Source organism: Heptranchias perlo, chromosome X (genome assembly GCF_035084215.1).
Source record: "Heptranchias perlo isolate sHepPer1 chromosome X, sHepPer1.hap1, whole genome shotgun sequence".
Taxonomy (NCBI): Eukaryota; Metazoa; Chordata; class Chondrichthyes; order Hexanchiformes; family Hexanchidae; genus Heptranchias; species Heptranchias perlo.
In genome coordinates, this window is record NC_090370.1 from 20659622 (window position 1) to 20680967 (window position 21346).

The following is a 21346-nucleotide window of genomic DNA, read 5'->3' on the forward strand; positions in this document are numbered from 1 at the left end:
TGCTGGGTGAGATTATTATTTTCTGATTTTCTTTTTTTGGTAAATTTAAGAGCGGACGGGGTCCCGCACCACGGGGAAAACGGGTCAGATCCCGACCTGGCGCTCAGTGTTCGTGTTAATATTGAGCACGGTATTCTATCCGTGTAAAAATACAATCGCGGGTTTCTTGCTTTATATTCGACACATTCCCTTGCTGTGTGTTTAATCAGGGGAGGGAATGTTTTGCTGGTTTCGTGATTTTCATTTTCAGGAAATTAGTAAATTCGTCTCGAAACATGAGTTTTCCAGTTTCAATTTCGCTAAATGGAGTTGAGGTGCAGATCAGCGATGAGCTGTTGTGACTCCGCGCGCCGGTTTAATAGGAATTCGACTTTTCAGTGAAGTGAACCGTCTCAATCCGGTTTATTTCTTTATTTTTAACATTGTTTATTTTGAGTGACAGATTTATCGAAAATTCTGTGAGAGTTCCGTTGTCATTTTTCTGATCAGTTGGAATCCGAAGAAGATAAAAAATAAGGAAAGAAAAACATTACAAAGGTCAAAACTCGAACTGAAACAATCACCTTGTCTCCGTCTTGAAAGGTGATTAATTCTCCCCGGAGAACTGTTCAATGTTTATCCCTTCAGCCACAACACTATAACACATTATCTGCTCATTATCACATCGCTGTGTTTGGGATCTTGCTGGGCGCAAATTGGGTGCCTCGTTTCCTGCATGTCAGCAGTGATTACATTTCAAAAAGTGCGTCATTGTCTGTCAAACGCTTTGGGACGTCTGAGGTGGTGAAGGGCGCTATCTAAATGCAATCCTTTTTCCTGTTGCCCCATGTGCCAGGTACGATATTGGAATCCTGTCGACTGGCGTATGCAGGAAATTTTGGGGGAAAATTTGATAAAGGCCTTATTTCGGCGCAGGTAGCGCGATGCGCTTTTTCCCCACGCCCAATGACCCAGGCGCAGGCAGGACGCAAGATTCGACTGTCCCGAAGACTCACCTGCATTCAGCGTTCCATTCCGGGCCTTGCACGTGGGATCAATGCAATATGCTCTTTCCACCACCAGGGGAGCTCAATCTCTTAAAGGGAGGATGTTTCTTCGAAATCTATCAAAGGTCGCTGGTACCTGTTATTTGCTGAAAATAACAGTCTACTGTCAGCACGGAGTCTGAACTGAGATGAGACATCACACACGTAAAACACAGATGCAGGTTCCATCCTTCTGTTCACACGCTGATGAGTTATGTTAAAACATTGAATAAAGGTTGTACACAACTCAATCCCACATCCTCCAATCTGCACGCCAGTCCTCACCAATCTGTCGATCTCAGTTGGTACCAAGCCAGGAGAGTGCATGCAACAAGCTTCTCTGCTGATGCTGAGAGACCTTGTTGCAAGAGTTGGGCAGAAGGAGGGATATCCTATATTTGCAGAGGTTGAGGGGTGGGGGTGGGCAAGAGGCACTCCAGACATAGATCCAAAAGGTAGCGGGAGGCAGCGGGGGACGAAGTCATTGCCAGGCGCACAGTAGCATGGACTTCGATGCAGTGCAGGAAGAAGTTCAATGCTTTGACATTAGTGGTCAAGGTGAGTGAGGTCAACTCTCAAATGATGTCACCTACCAATTGCACCACGCACGACATCCCCATCACTCAGATACCAACAAACTCTTTCCATCAGTACTCAACTCTTCAAACCAGAGACTTCCTCTCACCCTTACACGTTACCACTGTTGCAAGCCGCCCACTAACAACTCACAGGTCACACACACTGGAAGCTATCAGCATTCACACAGACACACGTCCCACTTTCTTGCAGGTGAAAGTGGCGCATATCAGGAGGAGCAAGTGGCAGCGGCATTTAGCCCGTCGAGCCTGTTCCACCATTCAATGAGATCATAGTGGAGCTTTGACCTAACTCCATATATCCGTCTTAGCCTCATATCCCGCAATAACATTGGTTCACAGAAATCTATTAATATCAGATTTAACAATCACAAGTGAGTTAGCATCAATTACCTTCTGAAGAAGAATGTTCCAAACGTCTCGCACACTTTCCGTGTCGAAGCCGCGGTTAAGTGAATGCAACACACCTGGAAAAACGAAAATGTCTCATGATGTTGTGAAGATTGAAGCTGAATATGAATTTATCCCATTTCACGCGATGTCATGAAGGCAGAATGAAAATGCTCCTGCATTGGGCGGTAATCAAACCCCAGCTTTCTGTGTTGCAGGCAAGAATTCGACCACTAAAACAGTTAGCTGTGTGTATCCACTTGGAAACCTGTCTGAAAGAACATACAATCTTACAGGCCGCAATTGAGGCTGTTTGATGAGAATTTAGTAACGATGCGGTTCTCGTGGTGCAATCGTTGAGCGTGCGATACTTCAGGCACAGCAATTCCGTTCTAAAAATGTTGAGGTTTTGAGTTCGAGTCTCACCTGGAGCAGTTGAACCTTTTGCATCTGAACACTTCCTCCGGAGTTCAAGGTCCAGCTGGTCTGTCCCATTCGGCATCTCCTTCTTCGTGTTCTCAGGTGGGCGCTTTGCTTCCTCTGGCCGGCCGGATTACAAAGCAGCTGTGAGTTTAGTTGTTAATAGGCGGAAGAGAGGGGCGATTGGCGACAGCATGAAATGGCAAAGGAGGCGAGACGAGATCTGAAAATCTAAAACAACGAACGCACAATTTTCTTTTCGTGAAACAGGCATTCTTCTGTTTGAAGTGCCGTGTGGGAATATGGGGATCGGGCGGGAAAATAGAGTCGAGGTCGAAGATCAGCCATGAATGGCGAAACAGGCTCGAGGGGCCGGAAGGCCGACTCCTGATCCAATTTATTTTGTTCTTTTGCGACAGCTGAGCCGCTCCTCGTTCCTTGGCTGTTTGTTCAGCAATATCCCTCCCCGCCTATCCGCTTGATCCAGTTTGTCGCTCCCACTTTCACATTCAACTTGTTTCACTTTCTGATCATGTGATATAAATAGCGGAGTGCAGAAGGTTCATAACCCGCGGTAAGATCAACGGTGGAAGGAATGAAAGCAGCGATTTTGATTCGACAACAAAGAAGAAACGCTCACTTTTCCTTCATTTTTCGTTGTTCTCTCTTAGAGCAAACTTTGGGGAAAGTGAAGCGAACTTCGGTTACTGAAAAATCACCAGGGGTTCTTGCTGCACAAGATGAAATTGGCGACATCGGCATCTGAGAGTCTGAAATGGTTCACATTGTTCCCGAGTTTCGGTAAGAGGCAGCACGGATTGATTTGTCGCGCTGAATGTCTCTGCATTCTACCGCCCACGGAGATGATGCTGGAAGTGTCTGCAAGGAGTGGGTGGGGGTTAAAAAGTATTTAATTTATTCGAGCAAAGAAATCAGATCAGCCCAACTAAACTCAGTGTTAACCATCCAATTGACACGCTACAGATAAATGCACCAATCCAATCATTTCCAGGTAAATATGGAAGAGAATCACTTTGAAGCAGTTTAAACACGAAGCAATCTCTGTACAAACAAGGGACGGGTGGTGTGAACGGGCAATCAGTGGTCTTTCCAAATGATCATCAGCAGTCCGAATGTTTCTGGTAAAAATGGTGATCAGAGAAGAACAAAGTTATTTTCTGTAAATGCTCACCAAAAGTCAACATATTGACACACATCGCAGGCATCGTCTCTCACGCAATTGTTCCTCCGCTGGAAAAGCAGAACTTCCAAACTGTTTTGAACTGAACAGCCTGAAAACGGACTTGAACCCTGGACCATCAAATCACGACTTCGCTAAAAATCGAATGTTTTACCGATTGAGCGACCCAGATTTATAGTTTGGTGCGCATCCATCATAAAGATTCATGGTAGGTTTCTAAATTATCTCTATGGGCGTCGAACAAGAGTGAGGGTCCGTTTTATAAAATTCTCATTCATGTCTTGAGTAAAATCCTTATTTGTTTTGAACCTGATGTGAGAAACATGGAGAGGTAACTCGTGAGTTTACAATTCTTCTTGTTTGTGCCAAATGTCTTGTCATTCGTGAGCACCAATTAAAAACAACACTTTACCCAGTGCCTCAAAAGCTAAACTTGTCCCACACGGGAGCTGGAAAAAGTCTCTCGCCCTGTCAGCGGATCAACAACTGAAAACGGAATAATTCCACCCGTTACTCAGTGACACCGGGTAACACATTAACCTTCCGAATTTTCCGACACGACACTTCAAACAGAAGAATGTCTGTTTCACGAAAAGAAGAATTGTGTGTTCGGTTCATTAAATTTAAAGATCTTGTGCCGCCTCCTTTGCCATTTCATGCTGTCGCCAATCGCCCCCTCTCCCGCCGATGAACAAATAAGGTCACACCTGCTATAGCAATACGGCCAGCCAGAGGACCATCAGTGCCCACATGAGAACACGAAGAAGGAGATGCTTCATGGAACAGACCAGCTGTGTCTTCAACTCGGGTGGAAGTGTTCAGAAGCAAAATGTTCAACTGCTCCACGTGAGGCTCGCATGCACAACCTCGGCGTTTACTGGAGCCTAATACTGGTATTTAAGTACTGGGCGCTAACCGATTGCACCACGAACATTGCGTACGATTTAGTTCCACCAAACACCGTCATTTTGGGCCTGTGAGATTGTATGTTCTTTCTGACAGGTTTCCAAGTGGACACATGCAGCCAACTGCCGTTCGGCCATTGGTGTTTTCGTGGTCAAATTCTTGCCTGTCACACAGGAAGCAGAGGTTTGATTACCGCCCAATGCAGGAGCATTTTCATTCTGCATTCATGACATCGCGTGAATTGGGATAAATTCACAATCAGCTTCAATCTGCACACCATCTTGGGACACTTTCTTTTCTCCACGTGTGTTGCATTGACGAAACCTTGGTATTTTATCCTCTGGAGCTGAAACTTGCTTTGGAATTCAGTCAATCCTGCCTTCTGTATCGCTGAAAAAATGTGAGAAGCAAATGAGTGAGTTTTCACCGTAAGTTGCGAAACAGCCGTGCTGGATTAGGATTTAAACCCGGGACCTCTCGCCCAAACAATCATTAAAACCGCCGTAAGCGATAATTATACCCCAAGACCAAACAGCCGCCACGAACAAGGCCGTGCAGCCAGTATACAATTCGCAGCCACCCACAGCCGACCAGCCAGCCTTTCAATCTCTTCTGTCAATCCAATCTCGTTTTCTATTCCGATGTCCAGCAATGTCAAGTTGAGCACTAACTATTTCAAGTCACCAATATTGGACGAGCTTTACCACATTCGTTTTGAATGACCGACTTATATTCTCAAGTAAAGCTTTGCAGAATTTACTCCTCTAAACCTGCATTGTCATCTGTCTCGGCATCCGCAGGGAAAACACTGAACCATAAGTAAAATAAAATTGCTAACTTTTCACTGTGAGGGGGAAGAGAGATAAATATGGAGACATTTGCTCCGAATTCATCAGCTGGGATGCACTTTTGCTTTTCCTACCGTCTCAGTCTTTCTTTCTTTACCCTTCCCTGTTGGTTTTGCAGGTTCGATCAGCATTGGCCGTTCAAGGAAGCCTGAGAAGTCCACCAGAGGAAAATACAAAGATTCAAGAGACTGAGACAGGGAGATTAAAGTATAGGAAAAAAGAGTGCAATTGTCAACTTTTGCGAATTAGCAGAATTTAAGATGGAGCTGGGAACAATTCCTTCATGTATTTTGAAATCCTGCAAGAGATCATCAGATTTCCAACTGAAAGTGCCCGCGTTGCGGAGAATCTTTCCGAGAGTTTGAAAGACGATTATTTCGCTTGAACCCAAACACTTCCGATGCAAGGAAGATATGAACATGCCTCGGAAAAGTCGATTAAATTATTAGCCGAAAGCCTTAACCATTCAGCCATTTCTATACGGTTATGCATCAGAATGCATACGGTTATCACAGGCGATCTGGCAGACTGTAAATTCTTTCAGACAGTTTTCCAAAGCGATATATGTAACGTGCTGCCGTTTAGAAATTGAGGGTTAAGTGGTGGAAATCTCGCTTTCTTTGCAATTCAGTAGGTTCCGTTTCCCAGCCATTCCGGAAACTTTTAGCATGAAGCACCCATGAGATTGCCTGAATTGGGATCAATTAACATTCAGATTCAGTCCACACACCATTTTGAGACATTTTCTTTTCTGCTTGGATGTTGCGTCGTTGAACACTTTGCATTCTGTCCTTTGGTTCTCAAACATGCTTTGAATATAAGTCAATTCTGCCATCGGGAACGCTGACACGATGTGAGAAACCAATTGGTGATTTTTGATTGAAATTGTGACACAGAGGGGGCTCGTCTGGCATTTGAACCAAATGCTCGTCTGCCATTTGAGACTCTCCCATTTAGATCTCCATCTACGGGCTGAGTCTGAATAAATCCGTCAGCTTGTGATTCTTTGCGAGATAGCGGGAGATGTTGAGAAATGTGCTGAAGATTTCCGTGGATTCATTAATAGTGCACATTCTCACATATATTGGAAAATGGACTTTCACACAGACTTTCAACTATTTTTATTTATTGATCACAGCCTGCTGGAGGGAGGAGCGCATTGGTACATCCGGGTTTGTTGGAAAGACTGTGCTTGTGCGGGGAGCAAAGGGCCAAATGGCGGAGGGGACATTTTTGTTCCCCGAGTCCATCACAGCCTCAGACTGACGAAAGGAAGGAGAGGTTCGTGAAAAAATGGGCGAAGAGTAGTTATTGAGTAGATTTTTTGGTAGGAGGGTCAGTTAGCAAGGTCACTTTTCCCAGTTCTGTCACTTCCTTTGCTGTTTACAAACCGTTCGTTTATTTAATGTTTAAATCAGTAGAGCCGAAATTAAAATTGCCTCTTCTCTCCGCTTATATTGAATGACCCGCCGTGTGTTTTTGTATTGTATATTTTAGTTTAAAGCTCGGTTTTACCATAAACCGATGGACGTCAAAGTCTGCCGTGGATGGAGGGCGGGTTGATTTTTTTGAAGGGGCAAATCTCACTGGGCAGGAAAAAGGACCTCCAGCCGAATGCACAGAAATAACTCCGTGAGTGAATAAAAATGACAATGTTCTAAGTGCAATTTAAACTCCCATCTAGAGAAGAAATCGTGAACTAAACACCGCGTTTTAGATCGCTCGACCACCTGAGCCAATACTGGAGACAGCCTTCCTGACTGAAGTCTGTGTGTGGGAGTTCGTCCGGTATCGGTCCCATTGCGTGCGACGAGGCCCGGCAGGCGGCTGGCAGACACGGCTCGGAATGGGACTCGCTTCACTCAGGCATCAGCGGCTGGTTTGGAAACCGCTCTTGCTGCTGCTCTTACTCGGCCTCCCAAACTCTGGGTACTCCGGAGAGGTCGGTCCTGATTGCTCTCTTCTGGATCCGGCTCCAACTCTTTACTGTTGACGGCAGCGCGTCTGGTACCAAGTGAGTCAGAACCGTGTGCAAATCCCGACCCGAGTACATCGACTCTGGAACTGGCGATTGGTTTTATATTGGGTCATTCTTTAACGTATAGGCTGTTCAAAGTTTGTGTGTCATAGTAATTATCATGATTATTTCCAGCTCCTCTTGCTCACTGGTGCTCGGTGCTTCACCCTGTGATTTACCCTCAGTCTCACCATACACATCCTCTCGAGAGCGTGCAGCTGGGCTGCTGATGGAAACGGGGAATCGGGTGCAGCAATAGACGTTTCGGAGTTACCAAGCTCACTGTCATATCCATAATTCTTTAAATGGTGGGAGACCTTACAATTAACAACAACTCACATTTATATCGGGCCTTTAACACAATAAACCGTCCCAAGACGCTTCACAGGAGCGTTATCAGATAACATTTGACACAGATCCATAAAAGGAGATATTCGAACAGGTGAACTAAAACTTAGTGAAAAAAGGTCGGTTGTAATGAGCGTCATAAAGGAGGAGAGAGAGGCGAAGGGGTTTAAATCGGGTATTCCAGAGAATTGGGCCTAGGCAGCTGAAGGCAAGACCGCCAGTGGTGGAGCCATTAAAATCAGGAGTGCAAAAGGGGCCAAAATTTGAGTAACACCATGATCTCGGAGGGTTGTCGGGCTGGGGGTGGTTTCATCAATAGGGAGAGGCGAGGCCACGGAGGGATCTGAACGCAAGAATGAGGATTTTAACGTCGAGACATTGGCGAACTGGGAACCAATGCAGGTGAGCGAACACGGGGGTGATGGACAGTTTCAAAGCTAAGCAACGTGTGCAGGATTGGAGGGACAGTGTGACTCGAGATAATGGGTCTTCGGCAGTGAGAACATCTCTTGAGCATTAAGTTATTCAGCTGCTGAAAGAGGCGGGGAGATGAGATATTTGTGTCTATTCATCCTGTCATCTGCAAAATCCATCGTCTCTCAGTGACCTTTCAAACTGACCCACCTACCTTCAAAATCTACTCAGTAACTACATCTTCGCCCATTTTTTCACTAACCGCCCCTTCCTTTCGTCAGTCTGAGGCTGTGATGGACTCGGGACCGAACAGGTCCCCTCGGCCATTTGGCCCATTGCTCCCCGCACAAGCACAGTCTTTCCAACAAACCCGGAGCCGCTCCTCCCTCAAGCAGCGTGTGATCAACAAATATAAAGCGTTTAAAATCCATGTGAATGTCCATTATCTAATGTACGTGAGAATGTGCACTATTAATAAATCGAGGGAAATCTCCAGCTCATTTCTCAACATCTCCCGCTCTCTCGCAAAGAATCACAAGCTGACGGATTTATTCAGACTCAGCCCGTAGATGGAAATTGAAATGGGAGAGTCTCCAATGACAGACGAGCATCAGGTTCAAATGCCTGACGATCACCCTCTGTGTCACTATTTTAGTCAAAAATCACCAATTGGTTTCTCACATCGTTTCAGCGTTGCCGATGGCAGAATTGATTCATATTCTGAGCATGTTTGAGAACCAAAGGACAGAATGCAAAGGGTTTGTCGACACAACATACGGGCAGAACAGAAAATGTCTCAGGATGGTGTGCCGACTGAATCTGAATATTAATTGATCCCAATTCAGGCAATCTCATGGGTGCAGAATGCAAAAAGTTTCTGTAATGGCCGGGAATCGAATCCAACTGACTTGCAAAAGAAGCGAGATTTCTCCCGAGATTTTGAACGGCAAAAAATTACATTTGTCGCTTTGGATACCTGTCTGAAAGAATTTAAAGTCTGCCAGATCGCCTGTGATAACCGTACGCATTCTAACGTACACTCGTGCAGCAATGGTTGAATGGTTAAGCCGTCGGACTTGTAATCTAATGGGGTTTTCCTCGGGATTTTCGCATTCTCCTTGCATCGCAGCTGTTTGAGTTCAAATTAAATGATCAGTTTTCCAACTCGAGGAGAGATACTCCGCAACATGGACACTTTGAATTGAAAGCCCGATGGTCTCTTGTAAGATTTCAAAATACATGAAGGAATTGTTCCCAGCTCCATCTTTAATTCTGCTAATTCGCAAAAGTTGACATTTACACTCTTCTTTCCTGTACTTTAATCTTTCTATCTCTCCCTGTCTCAGTCTCTTGACTCTTTGTATTTTCCCCTGATGGACTTCTCAGGCTTCCTTGAACGGCCAAGGCTGATCGAACCTGCAAAACCAACAGAGAAGGGTAAAGAAAGAAAGACTGAGACGGTCGGAGAAGCAAAAGTGCATCCCAGCTGATGAATTCGAAGCGAATGTCTCCACATTTATCTCTCTTCTCCCTCACAGTGAAAAACTAGCAACTTTATTCTACTCATGGTTCAGTGTATAACCTGCGGATGCCGAGACAGATGACAATGTAGCTTCAGAGCAGTAAATTCTGCAAAGTTTTACTTGATAAAACAAGTCGTTCATTCAAAACGAATGTGGTAAAGAGAGCCTAATATTGGTGACTTGAAATAGTTCGTGCTCAACTTGACACTGCTGAACATCGGAATAGAAAACGAGATTGGATAAGCAGATGTGGCCTGAAAGGCTGGCTGGTCGGCTGTGGGTGGTTGCGAATTGCACGCTGGTTGCACGACCCGATTCGTGGCGGCTGGGATGTCGTGGGGAAGAATCCTCGCTGCGGGCGGTTTTGCTGATCATTTGTGCGAGAGGTCCCGGGTTCAAATCCCAATCGAGCGGTGTTCTGGCGCCACTTTTGTTGAAAATTCACTCATTTGCTTCTCACATCGTTTCAGCGATGCAGAAGGCAGGATTGACTTCAGTCCAGAGCCTGTTTCAGCTCTCGAGGACAGAATGACGAGGTTTCGTCAACGCAACACACGTGGAGAAAAGAAAATGTCTCAAGATGTTGTGCAGATTGAAGCTGAATATGAATTTATCCCAATTCACACGATGTCATGAATACCGAATGAAAATGCCCCTGCATTGGGCGGTAATCGAACCCCAGCTTCCTGTGAGGCAGGCGAGAATTCGACCAATGAAACACCAATGGCCGAACGGCAGTTTGCTGCATGTGTTCACTTGGAAACAGACTGGAAGAACAGAAAGTCTCACAGGCCGCAAATGAGGCTGTTTGTTGCGAACATGGTGACGACGCGGCTCCAGTAGCACAATTGGTTAGCGCGTGGGACTTGTATAAACAGTATTGAGTTCGAGCACTGCTGAGGTTGTGAATTCGAGCTTCACCTGGAGCAATTTTACCTTTTGCTTCTGAACATTTCCACCCGAGTTCAAGATGCAGCTGGTGTGTTCCATGAAGCATCTCCTTCTTCGTGTTCTCCTGTGGGCACTGAGGGTTCTCTGGCCGGATTACAATAGCAGGTGTGAGTTTATTTGTGAATGGGCGATTGGCGACAGAATGAAACGGCAAAGGAGGCGGCACGAGATCTTTAAATTTAATGAACCGAACACAATTATTCCTTTCGTGAAACAGGCATTCTTCTGTTTGAAGTGTCGTTTCGGAAAATTCGGAAGGTTAATGTGTTGCCGGTGTCACTGAGTAACGGGTGGAATTATTCCGCTTTCAGTTGTTGATCCTGTGACAGGTCGGGAGACCTTTTCCTGCTCCTGTGTGGGACAAGTTCTGCCTTTCCAGCGGAATAATAACTGTGAGAGAGTCGATCCCTGCGATGTTCTGTCAACATGTTGACCATTGTTGAGCATTCTCAGAAAAGGGCTTTGTTCTTCTCTGATCACTATTTTTACCAGAAACATTTGGAGAGTAGAATATCAGTTGGAAAGACCACTGATTGCCCGTTTACACCACCCGTCCCTTGTCTGTACAGAGATTGCTTTGTGTCGAAACTGCTTCAAAGTGAGTCTCTTCCACAGTTACCTGGAAATGTTTGGATTGGTGCAGTTATCTGCAGCTTGTTAATTGGATGGTTCACACTGAGTTTAGTTGGGCTGATCTGATTTCTTAAATTCGGAACATAGGAATATAGGAACAGGAGTAGGGCCTGCTCCGCCATTTGATAAGATCATGGCTGACCTGTGATCTAACTCCATAGACCTGCCTTTGGCACATATGCCTTAATACCTTTGGTTGCCAAAAAGCTCTCTCTTTCAGATTTAAATTTAGCAATTGAGCGAGCATCAATTGACTTTTGCAGAAGAGAGTTCCAAACTTCTACCACCCTTTGTGTGTAGAAATGATTTCTAATCTCATTCCTCAAAGGTCTGGCTCTAATTTTTAGACTGTGCCCCCTACTCCTAAAATCCCCAATCAGCGGAAATAGTTTCTCTCTATCCACCCTATCTGTTCCCCTTAATATCTTTTAAACTTCGATCAGATCACGCGTGAACGTTCTAAACTCGAGGGAATACAACCCCAATTTGTGTAATCTGTCCTCGTGACTTAATCCTTGAAGTCCGGGCATCATTCTAGTAAGCCGACGCTGCACTCCCTCCAAGGCCAATATGTCCTTCCGAAGGTGCGCTGCCCAGAACTGCTCACAATACTCCAGGTGCGGTCCAACCACGGTTTTGTATAGCTGCAGCATAACTCCTGTCCCCTTGTACTCTAGTCCTCTAGATATAAAGGCCAGCATTCCATTAGCCTTCTTGATTATTTTCTGTACCTGTTCATGAAACTTCAATGATCTATGTACCTGAACCCCTATACCCCTTTGGACATCCACTGTTTCTAACGTTTTACCATTTAGAAAGTACCCTGTTCTTTTCTCATTTTGATCCAAAGTGGATGACCTCACATTTGCCTATGTTGAATTCTATTTGCCCCAGCTTTGTCCATTCATCTAATCTATCAATATCCCTTTGTAATGTTATGTTTTCATCTAAACTGCTTACAATGCCACCAATCTTTGTGTCATCGGCAAACTGAGATATGAGACTTTCCATGGCTTCATCTAAGTCATTAATAAATATTGTGAATAATGGAAGCCCCAAGACAGATCCCTGCGGGACTCCACAAGTAACATCCTGCCAATGTGAGTACCTACCCATTATCCCTACTCTCTGTCGCCTTTCGCTCAGCCAACTTCCGAACCAAGTCCGTATTTTTCCCTCGATTCCATGGGCTTCTATCTAAGCTAACAGTCTCTTATGTGGGACTTTATCAAATGCCTTCTGGAAGTCCATATAAATATCATCCATTGACATTCCCCTGTCCACTACTTAAGTCACCTCTTCAAAAAATGCAATCAGCTTTGTCAGACACGACCGACATTTCACAAATCCATGCTGTCTCTCTCTGATTAACTGAAAATTCTCGAGGTGTTCAGTCACTCTATCCTTCATTATAGACTCCAGCATTTTCCCCACAACAGATGTTCGACCAACTGGTCGATTATTCCCTGGTTTCCCTCTCTCTCCTTTCTTAAATAGCGCAGTGACATGTGCAATTTTCCAATCTAGAGGGATAGTTCCTGAATCTCGAGAACTTTGAAAGATTATAGTTCGGGCATCTGCAATGTGCTCACCTCCTTCCTTTAAAACCCTGGGATGGAAACCATCTGGTCCTGGGGATTTGTCACTCTTTAGTGTTGTTATTTTCTTCATTACTGTTATTTTACTTATCTTAATTTTATTGAGTCCCTGTCCCCGATTCAATATTAGTTTTCTTGCGATTTCCAGGAAGCTGTCCTCTTTTTCTCCTGCAAATACTGACGCAAAGTAATTATTCAACACGTCCACATTTTTCCATTGTCAATTATCATATCCCCACTTTCAGTTTTTAAGGGGCCAACACTGCTCCTGACCATCCTCTTTTACCTAATATAACTATAAAAGTTTTTCGTATTGGTTTTGTTATCCATTGCGAGTTTCTTTTCATACTCTCTTTTTGTAGCTCTTACTATCTGTTCTGTGACCGTTTGTTGATCTTTGTATCTTTCCCATTCGCCAGGATCTGTGCCATTTTTTGCCTTTTTGTATGCCCTTTCATAATGTCTTATACTGTCCCTTACCTCTTCAGTTGTCCATGGCTGGTTTGTTTTGGCAAGTAGAGTTGATGCACCTCAGGGGTATAAACTGATTCTGTATCACGTTCAATGTTTCTTTAAACATTTCCCACTGATGATCAGTCGTTTTACCCATTAACAGATTTGCTCAGTTTACTGTGGACAGTCTCTGTCTCATCACATTGAAGTCGGCCTGACCCAAGTCTAGAATCTTAGCAGCTGATTCACTTTTTTCCCTTTCAAATATTACCTTGAACTCGTTCATGTTATGAACGCTTTTGGATAGATGTTCACGCACAGTCAAGCTGTTCACTAAATCTGGTTCATTCCTCATTCGAAAATCTAGAATGGCTTGCCCCCTTGTTGCCTGTAGGACATACTGCTGCAGAAAACTATCCCGGACACACTCAATAAATTCACTACCTTTCTGACAGTTGCTGGTGTGATTTTCCCAATCTATGTGATGGTTAAAATCCACCATGGAAACCACTATGCCTTTGTTAAACGCTTGTCTAATCCCTGCATTTATACAATCTCGCACTTCAGAGCTGCTGCCAGGGGTCCTATACACTACTCCCACTATAGTCTTGGATCCTTGCCTATTTCTCAATTAAACCCATAAGGTCTCTTTTGCCTGTCTACCCCTCGTTATACCCTCCTTGATCATTGAAGTGATTTCATCTCTAATCACTCTGGCTTACTGCTCCACCTCCTCCATTTTCCCTATCTCTCATGTAGACCTTATAACCTGGTATATTTAGTTCCCAATCCTGACCATCCTGCAGCCATGTTTCAGTAATAGCCATCTTTTCATGCCCTCCAATTTGAATTTGTGCCTGTAGTTCATTTAATTAATTCCTCATACTCCGTGGGCCCATACCCTCGCCTGACCTTCAGCTTTGATGCTTGGTTAATCGCTTTAAACCTTCTAGTTTTCACTTTATCTGTAGTGTCTAAAGTACGTTTTCTTTCTGCTGCTCCACGCTTTTCCCTTCCACTTGTTCTTGAACAACTATTTGTACTATTTTTAATGTAAATTTCCCCTGGGTCCTCCCGTCTCTTACTTCTGTCAACTTTACTCTCTTCTGACTCCCCGCTCAGGTTCCCATCCTCCTGCCACTCCAGTTTAAACCCTCGCCAACAGCAGTAGCAACTCCCCCTGCGAGGCTATTAGTCCCGGATCTGTTGAGGTGCAACCCGTCCGGCTTGTACAGTTCCCACCTTCCCAGAATCGGTCCCAATTCCTCAGGAATCTAAATCCCTCTCTCCTGCACCAACCCTCCAGCCACGCATTCACCTGATCTATTCTCCCATTCCTATAATCACTAACACGTGGCACTTGGAGTAATCCTGAGATTACTACCCTTGAGGTCCTGCTTTTTAACTCATTTCCTAACTCCTTATATTCTGCTTGCAGGACCTCATCCCTCTTTTTCACTATGTCGTTGGTACCGATATGGAGCACGACCTCTGGCTGTTCACCCTCCCCCTTCAGAATGTCCTGCAGCCGCTCAGTGACATCCATGACCCTGGCACCAGAGAGGTAACATACCATCCTGGAATCACGTTTGCGGCCGCAGAAACGCCTTTCTGCTCCCCTAACTATAGAATCCCCGATCACTATTGGTCTCGTGACCTTTCTCCTCCCCCCACTTTACAGCTGAGCCTCCCATGGTGCTTTGGACTTGGCTCTGTCTGCACTCCCCTGAGGAACCCTTTCCCCCACCATTACCCAGATCTGAACACTGGTTGGAGATTGAGATGCCCTCAGGGGAATTCTGCACTAACCCGGACCTCGAGCTCCACCAGCTGTCGACACTTCCTGCACATGTGCTTGTCCAGGACACGGGAAGAGTCCTGGAGTTCCCACATGGCACAGGTCGTGCATTCGACAGGTTTGAGCTGCCCTGCCATGCCTTAATTTATTAGATTAACGTAAACAAAGGAAAAACCTTAAATACGGCTTTTTTTGGTTATATTACTCGAGTTAAGTAGTTTAAGCTTTAATTTTAATGAGCTTCCAGTAGTTTTACATTTCAAGCTTTTAATTCAACTTTACCCAATTTCCAAACTCAGAGAAAAAAATCGAAGACTCACCGGCCAATCACCAGTGACGTCACTCCTTGTTTTTTTTCACCGATTGCCTCTGTGCCGCTCGGAGTGCGGGTCGGCCTTCGAGTCTGGGCCTTGAGCAGTCTCCGAGTCCTGCGCTCTCTCCCAGGTCCGCTCCCGCCTGCAGCTCCGCTCTTTTTCATCCCACCCACTCCTTGCAGACACATCCAGCATCATCGACGTGGGCGGTGGAATGCAGAGACATTCAGCGCTACAAATCAATCCGTGCCGCCTCTTCCCGAAACTCGGGAACAATGTGAACCATTTCAGCCTCTCAGATGCCGATGTTTCCAATTTCATCTTGTGCAGCCAGAACCCCTGGTGATTTTACAGTCACTGAAGTTCGCTTCATTTTCCCCAAAGTTTGGTCTGAGAGAGAACAACGAAAAATAAAGGAAAAGTGAGCGTTTCCTCATTGGTGGCGAAGCAAAATCGCTGCTTTCATTCCTTCCACCGCTGGTCTTCCTGCGGACGATGAACCTTCTGCACTCCGCTATTTTTATCTAAACAACCTGGGACTGGAAACCATTTGAATGTGAAAGTGTGAGCAACAAACTGGATCAAGCGGATAGGTGGGGCGGGATATTGCAAAACAAACAGCGAAGCCACGAGGAGCAGGTCAGCTGTAACATCAGAACACAAGAAATAGGAGCAGGAGTTGGCCTCACGGCCCCTCGAGCCTGCTCCGCCATTCAATAAGATCATGGCTGATCTTCGACCTCGACTCTATTTTCCCGCCCGATCCCCATATTCTTTACACGACATTTCAAACAGAAGAATGCCTGTTTCACGAAAAGAAGAATTGTGTGTTCGGTTCTTCAGATTTAAAGATCTCGTGCCGCCTCTTTTGCCATTTCATGCTGTCGCAAATCGCTTCTCTCTCCGGCCGATTAACAACTAAACTCACACCTGCTATTTCAATATGGCCGGCCAGAGGACCCAAAGTGCCCACATGAGAACAGTAAGAAGGAGAAGCTCAATGGAACAGACCAGCTGTACCTTGAACTCCGGTGGAAATGTTCAGAAGCAAAAGATCGAACTCAACACTTCGGCATTCCTCGAGCCTGATACCATTATATAATACCGCGTGCTGACCGATTACGCTGCTAAGGCCGCATGGTATTAATACTCTCATTAAACACCCTCATTTTCGGCCTGTAAGGTTGTATGTTCTTTCAGACAGGTTTCCAAGTGGATACATGCAGCCAATTGCCGTTCGGCTATTGGTGTTTTCGTGGTCGAATTCTTGCCTGCCACACGGGAAGCGGGCATTCGATTACCACCCAATGCAGCAGCATTTTCAGCATTCATGACATCGCGTGAATTGGGATAAATTCATATTTAGCTTCAATCTGCAAAACATCTTCAGACTTTTTCTTTTCTCCAGGTGTGTTGCGTTCACTTAACCTCGGCTTCTATACGCAAAGGGTGGGAGACGTTTGAAACGCACTTCTGCAGATGGTAGTTGATGGCAGCTCACTTGTGAATGTTAAATCTGAGATTGATAGATTTCTGTGAACCAAGGGTAATAAGGGATATTGGGCTAAGCCGGGTATATGGAGTTAGGTCACAGGTACATATCTAAATGCCACTGCCACTTGCTGCCTCCTGATATGCGCCACCTTCACCTGCAAGAAAGCGGGACGTGTGTCTGGGTGATGGGCCTGTCATTGTTGAATAGCTGCCAGCGTGTGTCACCTATGAGTTGTGGGTGGGCGGCTTGCAACAGTGGTAATGTGTAAGAGTGAGAGGAAGCGTCTGGTTACAAGAGTTGAGTACTGATGGAAAGAGTTTGTTGGTATTTGGGGGATGGGGGGTGTATTGCATGGTGCAGTTGGTCGGAGATGAAACTTGAGAATTGCCCTCACTCAGCTTGACCACTCATGTCAAAGCATTGAACTTCTTCCTGCACTGCATCCATGTTCATGATGTTGTGCGCCTGGCATTGAATTCGTCCCCCGCTGCCTCCAACTGCCTTTTGGATATCTGTCTGGAGGGCCTCTTGCCCTCACCCACCCCTGCGGATACATCATGCTCCTCCTTCTGTTCAACTCCTGCACCACCGACTCTGAGCATCAGCAGAGAACCTTGGTTCATGCACCCTCCAGGACTGGTACCAACTCAGATCGGCAGATTGGTGAGGTCTGGCGTGCAGATCGGAGGATGTGGGATTTGGTGGTGTATAACTTTTATTCAATGTTTGAACATAACTCATCAGTGTGCAAACATAGGGATGTACCTGCATCTATGTTTTACGTGTACAACGTCTAATCTCTGTTCAGACTCCGTTTAGACAGTGGACTGTTATTTTAAGCAAATAACAGGTCCCAGCTGCCTTCAAGCGATTTCGAAGAAACATCCTCCCTTTAAGAGATTGAGCTCCCCCGGGCGGTGGAAAGTGTGAATTGCAAAGATCCCACGTGCAAGGCCCGGAATGGACCACTGAATGCAGGTGAGTCTTCGGGCCAGCCGGATCTTGCGTCCTGCGTGCCCAAGGGTCATTGGGCGCGGAGTAACAGCGCATCACGCTACCTGCGCCCAAAAACGGCACTGATCCAATTCCCCCCTCCCCCCCCCCCCCCCACCAACGTTTCCTGTGTGTGCCAGTCGACAGGATTCGGATATGGTACCTGACACATGGGGCCACAGGAAGAACGAGTCCACTTAGATTGCCCTCTTCACAACTCGGACGTCCCAATGCGCTTTACAGACAACAAACCACTCGTTGAAGTGCAGTCACTGCTGACATGTAGGAAACGAGGCAGCCAATTTGCACACAGCAAGATCCCAAACACAGCGATGTGACAATGACCAGATAATGTGTTATAGTGATGTTGCTGGAGGGATAAATATTGAACAGGGTAGCAGGGAGATCTAATTACCCTATCAGTTCGAGTTTGGACCTTTGTAATGTTTTTCTTTCCTTATTTTTATCTTCATCAGATTCCAACTGATCAGAAAACTGACAACTGAACTCTCAATGAATTTTCGATAAATCTGTCACTCAAAATAAACAATGTTAGAAATAAAGAAATAAACCGGATTGAGACGGTTCACTTCAATTCAGTGAAACGTCGAATTCCGGTTAAACCGGCGCGGCGGAGTCACAGCAGCTCATCGCTGATCTGCACCTCAACTCTATTTAGCGAAACAGAAACTGGAAAATTCATGTTTCGAGACGAGTTCACTAATTTCCTGAAAAATGAATATCACTAAACCAGCAAAATATTCCCTGCCCTGATTAAAGACACAGTCGAACATATCGCAAGAAACCCGCGAATTTATTATTACACGGATAGAATACCGTGCTCAATATTAACATTAACACTGAGCGCTTTACCCCGTGGTGCGGGACCCCGTCCGCGTTTATATTTACCAAAAAAAAAGAAAACCAGAAAATAATAATCTCACCCGGCGGAATTGGGGATTGTTCGTATTTTACAGGAAAGGATGAGGCCACTGGGCCCCTCAGGCTTGGATAGTATATTCTGTTCACATTCTCCGCTCGGTGTTGTTCTCCGTGTACATTTTCAGTTTCCCGATTTGACTTTGTTTTATTTCCCGTCTCTTTATTTCGCAGACTGAGTGCGAAAGCGATTGCTTTAAAGGCAAAACGTTTTGATCAAAGATTTGAACATTGTTTATTCTGATTGTCGGTTTCTCGGAGACCCAGCGGGAGTTCAGTTGTCAGTTTCCGGATCAGTCGGAAACAGTGGAGCCAACTTGCTGCAAGAGAGAAAACAATAAATGAACAACGTCAACAAAGCGAAAGGAAGAGAAAGAGACAAGCAGTGTATTAACCATCTCTTCCCAGCGTTTAGGATCATTTGGTGAATCAATTCATCATCGGCCGCGTGGCCTAATGGATAAGGCGTCTGACTTCGGTATTAACTCGAGTGGTTATCAGAAGATTGCAGGTTCGAGTCCTGCCGCGGTCGTTTTACTCGCTGGGTGAAAATTTGTCCGACGTGCGCCCGAAATGTTTTGCACCCGACCGTTTCGAACAGTCGGATGGAACAGAAATCCCTAAATTACTTTGCTTTCAGAAATTGACTCCACATTTTCAAAATTGTAGATCTGGGTGCACGGGCAGGACATAGTGTCAAAGTGACTTTATTTCTACTGTTTGGATTCAGAAATGTTCGGCGAATCCATTGTGCTCTGTCGGTATGGGTCCGAATCCCATCCGTGTCGTTATTGTATTGAACTTTTGTTATGGCCCTCCATAAGTTTTGTACAATCAAAATGGGCTTGAAAGCAATTAATACCAATCCGACACCGGTGTTTTAAGTCTGTATCCCTGGATTGTTTATATTTTGTTGAAATGGAGAGGGACAACTTGTCTTATAAACCATGATGTGGAGATGCCGGTGATGGACTGGGGTGGACAAATGTAAGGAATCTTACAACACCAGGTTATAGTCCAACAGTTCTATTTGAAAATAAAACTGTTGGACTATAACCTGGTGTTGTAAGATTCCTTACACTTGTCTTATCAAGTAAGACTTTCTAAAATTTAAATGCTCTGAAGCTGCATTGCCGTTTGTGTGAGAATAGATGCACCAACTAGACTAGCGCTAATACACATTTCCTAATACAAAACACACACACATTAAACTATTGTGCAGTATTTGTCGGAGGTCACCCACAGGAGGAGGTCAGGGGCTGGTGCATCACAGACATTACTCACCAACATTTTGTGGGAAGAGATGAGAAATGCAATAGGATAAGACCAGATAGTCTGGAGAGAGTGTGGGAATACAACACGATGAATAGAGCGAGATATAAGATGTACTGACAGGGGATAAGGAAGGGAAGATCATGACTGATACCCATGGTTTCCCTTGCAGAGACCGACGAACAAAAGATAGATGTTATTGCGCAGACGTATTGAGGGAGAAGGCGCAACAAAGTGGCTTGGCAAATGTATCAATAACATAACGTTCGGAAATAATTAAATTTATGTGGGTGCCGTGGCTTAGTGGTTAAAACACCTGTCTTATCAACCGAAGTATTTCTGAGTTCAAATCACAGTTAGTGCATTTCGCTCATGTTAAATCCCAGCGGTTCCTTTCGCAAAGTCCTCCTCACCAACATCTCGGGACTTGTGCCAAAAATTGGCCAGAGTTGTCCGACAAACAAGTCAAGTAACAGCCTGACACAGCCATGTTCATCGAATCAGAGCTTTCAGCCAAAGTCCCCGACTCTTCCATCACCATCCCTGGGGAGCTCCTGTCCCTCCGGCTGCACAGACCAACCAGCGATGGCAGCACAGTCATAAATATCTCGAAGCGAGTGTCCCTGGGAGTCTTCAACATTAACTCAGGACCACATCATGGCGTCAGGTCAAACATGGGGAAGGGAGAGGAAGACAGCCAATGGGAGGCGGGGGGGAGAGAGAGAGAGAGAGAGACAATCTGTGTGTGTGTGAGAGGGGAGGGTCTGGGAGGCTCGGGTTGTGGGGGGGGGGGGGGAGAGTGTGTGTTGGAGGTAATGAGCGGGTGGGAGAGCATGGACCGCCTGTGTCTGAGGTAACCGGCGTAACTATGGATGGGTGTGCGCAGATGGCTGAGAGACTGGGCGAGAGTATTGAATGGGGGAATCAGACCTCGCCTCCTCAGGCCGCCCACCTCGCTGGGGAGGGTGAGGCTGACCAGCCTTCTGATGGGGTCTTTATGTGCAGGAACCTCAATCTGCAAACGGAACAATATTAATGAGACACTTCTGGATTAACAGATTTGTTTTTCAAAGAATTCCAGATGGTCAGCTTGTTTTAACATCACTCGTCGAACCACGAGACCCCTTTACCAAGGTTGTTTTTCAAGGTTGGCCAGTTTGTGTGACCGCGCTCGTCACGATCCCGGCCCACGCGCTTTCTTTGGGTTATTGT

At 45.5% G+C, this 21346-nt stretch overlaps 1 non-coding gene across 1 annotated transcript; it reads left to right on the top strand.

Moving 5' to 3' along the window:
• The first annotated feature begins 19304 nt into the window (after positions 1-19304).
• trnar-ucg (transfer RNA arginine (anticodon UCG)) lies at positions 19305-19394 on the top strand. Its single transcript is given in 2 exon segments — positions 19305-19341; positions 19359-19394. It is a non-coding gene; the product is annotated as a tRNA-Arg (tRNA).
• The last annotated feature ends 1952 nt before the right edge of the window (positions 19395-21346 follow it).